Here is a 6000-nt window from a genome sequence, read left to right as displayed (position 1 = left end):
GGCCATGCCTCTGAACCTGTGAGTGAATGCACAAAGTTAGAGTTCTTCAGAGACCAGAAAGAATGAGAAATGTTCTATGAGAAAAACCAGTCAAGTGAAAGGGAGTGTGAGTAGGAGCTGAGCACATGTCAGAGAGAGATATCTCAGGCACCTGTTTTTGCTATAACTTGTCCCAGTGTTCAACTCCTAGACAAATACCCTCTGGTAACCAGAACTAGAGAACCACATTTTGCCTATTCTTGTTTTTCTGTTTAAAAAGGACTAACCTACAGATTTTAGAATATATGAATGACTAAAATAAAAATGTAGTAATTATACTTAGTATTCCAAGGAATTTTAGAGAAAATCCCTATTAAAATCTAAACTCAACTTGTGTTAAAAACCCCCTATTAACTAATTTAAATTAGTAATACCTTTTTTAAAAGAACTTATTTATTAAAGAACTTTTTTTACTTAAGTGAACAAAGAGCAGAAGTTAAGCCTTTTAAATTGATGGTCATGTGGGCATAAGGAAAGAAAATTTTTTAAGAATGGCTCTGTGTTAGAAAAAACTCGAAATTAATGTGAGTAAATGAGATATTTAAGGCTAAAGAATACAAAAAAGAAGAGAAGGGAGTCTGAGAGAAAATGCAATCATTCCAAATATTGACTAGTCTCAAGAGAGAAGATATTCCCACTTGGCAGGCAATACCTTTGCAGTCCGAGACACAAAATTTCTAGGACTACTGACTGTCTAGGAATCTCATGTACCATCTTTGGCAAGATGGTGGGTTTGACCAGTTGGTGACTGTGAAACCCACACTGCCTAGAACACCAGTTGTTCTAAACCAGCAGTCCCCAAATTTTTTGGCACCAGGGACTGGTTTCATGGAAGGAAATTATTCCACGGATGGGGGAAGGGGATAATTTTGGGATGATTTAAGTGCATTATATTGTGTGCTTTATTATTATTACATTGTAATATACAATGAAATAATTATACAACTCCCCATAATGCAGAATCAGTGGGAGCCCTGAGCTTGTTTTCCTGCAACTAATGCTGCTGCTGATCTGACAGGAGGCGGAGCTCGGGCAGTAATGTGAGTAGTGGGGAGTGGCTGTAAATACAGATGAAGCTTCTCACCTCCTGCTTTGTGGCCTGGTTCCTAACAGGCCATGAACCGGTACTGGTCCACAGCTAGAGATTGGGGACTACATTTCTAAACCATTAAAAATTATCAACTAATTAGTCTATAGCAGCTACCAGTGATATATTAACTTTAAATAAAAAATATAATGTACAACTCAGAAGGACAGTGTTGATAAAATTGAAAGTACATTTTATCATGATATATTCAGCCTTTGACGTATGCAAATATATATCTGAACTCTATAGGCAGAACTTAAAGAGGAAAGTTTAAAAGAAGTAAGTGAGAAAAGACCTTGGACAAATGAATAACATTCTCTCTGAAGGGACACACTTCTGAATGGCACTCTGTCTGAAACTATTTACTGTTTCCCTAAGTGATGTGCAAGGATTAATAGGCCCTCTCAGGGCTCTAAGAGAGCAAACTAACATAAAAATAGACTGAGCGAGATGCAGGCAGAGCACACTCTGAGTAGTCAACCTCATTGAAAAGATATAATGGTCAGAATGAAGCTGTTACTGGCTCAGAAGTCAGCCTGACCTATTCTGGTCCCTGAGAAATACACATGGTGCAGCCAGAGCCTTCAGAGTAAATGCAGAAATAACAGAGGGAAAAAAAAAATGTCGAAAATATGACTTGTTAAAGAGAAAAAACTTATTTAAGCAACAAAAGCAGCAATATCACTAAGAAGGCAACAGCATAGTACTTTTAACTCAAATTAATTTTGATGCCGTAATCAGACATCCAGAAAACACAGGGTGCAAGATGACTTCCCAAATGGCAGTAAGAGAAGCTCCAGTGACCCACTCTCCAGTGAAACAGCCATTACTGGTTAAAATGACAAAAAAATAAATAAAGTCTCTGGCAACTATCCTAAAGGCATACAGCAAAATAAGAAAAATTTATTCAAGAAGATTACTAAATGTTTATAACAGCAAGTCTGTGACATTTTAATTACAATACACTCCTCCGTCTTCCTTCCATCTCAGAGAAATGGAAGCTCCACTCCAGGCAGGTACAGATATGGACACAGGGTTCTCTCTTCTCCCAGCTTCCAGTCAAAGGCTATGGGAGGTCTCTGGGGAAGTCAGGCCACCAGTGTTTTGTACCCCCTACCCCGAAATCCATGTTGCAGAAGTTCTATTTTGGGCAAAAGCAGCTGAGAAGTCTAAGTCTGGGGCTCTCTTCCACCTGGTCCCCCTCATAGAGCAGAAACTCTACCCCAGGCATAGCAAGGCAAAAATATGGGAGCCCCAGTCATCCTCCTCCCACTCACTGGAAAGTGGAGGTTCACACTGGCAGGGACAAGGCAAGAGCACCGGAGTTTGCTAACCCCACCCAGGTCTTTGGCTCATAAACAAGACACGTGAATATGAGGGGAACAGGCTACTGTCTCCTACCCCAACTCCAGAAGTGCCACAGTTTTTCCCAGGGAGAGAGGCTGTAAAACAAAGAACTCCAAAGCATTCCCCAAGGTAATTGACATTACTCAGTGTGGAGTGTGAGGAAGTTTAAACCTGAGAGTGCTGTTGAAAATATGAAAAAGTTGGTGGTAGGCAATTAAGAACAGGCTGGTAGCTTCATGAAAGGGATAAGCTAAGCTGTACACAAGCTGAAAGTTTGAGAGAAACAGTGTAAGAACTAAGATCCCTCCCAGAGTTGGGAAAAGCTTCAAAATCTATCTGTACAAAGGGACCTGAATTTAATGGGACAAGACTGTGTAGCAATTTATGCCCCAAGGCATTTTTAAAACAGTAGACCAATCAGACATTCCAGGTCCCTGGGTCTGGCTCTCTTCCTTTAAAGGTTCTAATCTAGAGCAGGAGGTGTTTTGAGACTATATTTGCAGGCATCTCTGAAGCTCTGGCACAGTTACAATTAGGTTCTGGGCCTTACTTTGAGCACAGCTCACAATGCAACTGTAGGACTTTAAAGTATCTTTAAGCATTGCCATAGCCTCTCTCTGGCATGCACAGTGTGCTGTGAGTTAGCACGTGGCTCCCGTTTTCTTTTTAACATGGCATTAAAATGATCAATCTATCCCAAAACCATTATAACGACTGTTGACCCATATCATTTTGATCCCTATCACCGCTCATATCTCACTGATGCACTTTCCACAGCTCACTGATGCACTTCATCCCAGCTAAACACTGGTAAAGTCCTTTTGATTGTGATGTCACTGCAGTTATCACCACCCCACTTAATGCAGACAATCATATCCCTATTGCCATTGGATTAGTGTATTATCTCGTGACAATTCCACATAGGAGGGACACTTAGAGAAAAAATTCCATGCCTGGATTTCCTGGAAACTAGAAGCCTGAGGAAAAGTAAGGTAGGGCAGGAAGAAAACCAAGTTGGTGGTGGATTCACTGTTTGGTATCAAGAAAGACTGATTGCTTGATAGCACCAAACAGTTACTTCTCAGGATGGTTTATCTGTAGAAGGAAGGAAGATAAATATAATTCCCCTCTACTTCCTAGCTGTATATGTATATATAGTAAATCTTGCTATGCCTCAAAACCTCAGTAACTGGAGGAGGAGGCAAAGAATTGTTAGGCTCTGTGAGCAATTGGCTGGTGTCTATGCAGTGTTGGTGATGACAGAAGCTTGTGGGTCAAGAACAAACTGGCAAAATCTCTGGAAACAGATTACCTCTGATGGTAGTAACGGTGCATACCATTTCAAATATTTTATCTCATTTGAAACTATCCTAATTACACCTTGAAAATAACAAGACTGAGGGTAAAAACCCAAAGATAGCTTGAAAGTAACAGAGCTGGAATTTATGCCCAGTTCTGTCTGATTCTAATATGCATGCTGGCCCTTCACTCTTTAGAAAATGTGTGCTGATAAATGCCTAACATGTATATTTATTGCTGATTTTGCTCTGAGTTCTAAACATATATATCCAACAAACTGGACTGAGATTTCCACTGGATGTTTATTTGTCATCTCAAAGTTCACGTGTTCAGAATGTTACTGTTAACATTTCCCCCCAAAGTATTCCTTCTCTGTTGCCTTCCACTCAATATCTGTTTCAAAAACATAAGTTCTATTAATATTTATGACTCTTCTCTCACCTCCCAAATCTAATCCATGGCAAATAGGTAAAGCTAATATTTAAACACACATACTACCTGTCTGGGACTGCTCTAATTTCTTCACACCTGTCACCTTTAAGGTTCACAGCAAACTATAGGTTTATACTATATCACCTTTAAGGCACTATTTTCATGCCCATTATTCAGATGAGGAAACAAGGCAACTTTCCTCTTGTCTCATAGCTACAAAATGGTAAAGCCCAGATATGAACACCAAGAGCACTAGGATTCTGCCTTTTAGAGGCTAATCATTGTGACTAAAAAGATCTTTTGATTCTAATAAATGTCTTGAATCCATCTTCTTTAATCCATTCTCAATGTCAACAACTTAGTCCAAGTCACCATCTTCTTGAACTTTTGTAGCATCTCTTAATTAATGCCCCATTGCTCAATCTTACTCCTTTCTGGTCCATTCCCTACATTTCAATCAACATTATTCAAAATGTGAGTGTGAGTATGTCTCTCCCAACATATTGTACAATCATCCAAAGGCCTTTTCTTGCCCTTAAAGCACTACCAAACTTCTTCAACATGGCTCACAATGGACTTCCCATTCTGAATTTAGCTCATGCCTCCTTCTCAGCCATCCTTTCTCCAGAATCTTCTTTATTCTAAATGACAACTACTCTCAAATAGTTTCTGTCCCTCAAAGACACCACATACTCTCTTGTGACAATGCCATATCCTCTCCATACAACCTCCCACCCCACCCACAACACTCTCATGTATGTTTTTTGTTTATTTTATTCCAAGAATCCTTACTTTCCTTGCTTATATTTTATCAGAAAAGACTTTTCTGATCCCAGAAAACATACCCTCCTGCTTTTAGCTACACATATCGTCATTATGTTATTAATAATGAGTAACTCTAAATTCTGTATTAGACTCTGTGCTCTCTGAAGGCAGCGACCCTGTGGTGTTCACCACTGTCTTCAGTGCTAGCACTGGACAAGGTATAAGAAAGTCAGCCTCTCTCAGTCGGTGTCTCTCTCTCTCTCTCTCTCTCTCACACACACACACACACACACACACGCATACAGATGCAAGTACAAATACATGTATTAATACATATATGCAAATGTATGTACAAGCACACACACAGGTGCTGGCACCATCCAATAAATTAATTTATGTGGTTCTTCCAGAATGTGGTTATTATGCCACATATTCAACTGGTAGACAAATGGGGACAAATCTTATTTGGGTATCACCACTTAATGACACATTTTCTTACACTGACATGTGAAAACCAGCTTAATAAAGATTGAGACTAGTTTGCCAAAAACTGTTCGACATCTTGTTGCCTGAAAGTTGTTTCTCTATTTATCTTTATTCAGTATTCTTCTAATTGCAAACATAGCATTAAGTTTGTTCTTTCCACCTCCCATAAATTCCCCTACGTTGATTTGTACTGAAGCAATTATGTTCTACTATACTTCTGGTGCTATATTTTAAATACTCTAAAATAGCTTTTCTTGAATAAGCTGCATTTTATTAATTTTAAATATTAATAGCTAAGAAAATTTCTGCTGGATTAGGCAGGCATCCAACACAGTTCCAACCTTTTTGTTTAGCATTGGAAAGTATTATTTTCTTCTTGTAGAATCTAAATGGAGTTGTTTACTATATGCTTAAAAAAAGTATAAAAAATGCATTAAAAAGTTTAATTTTCAAATATTCAAATGAGAACATTTTGAAGTAAGTATAATTATCTCAGTATTGTTGCTAAATATTTTAATGGGATCCCTTTGGGAAAATTCTAAATA

This window comes from Eulemur rufifrons, chromosome 4 (genome assembly GCF_041146395.1).
Source record: "Eulemur rufifrons isolate Redbay chromosome 4, OSU_ERuf_1, whole genome shotgun sequence".
NCBI lineage: Eukaryota > Metazoa > Chordata > Mammalia > Primates > Lemuridae > Eulemur > Eulemur rufifrons.
Note: the sequence above shows the minus strand (reverse complement) of the source record.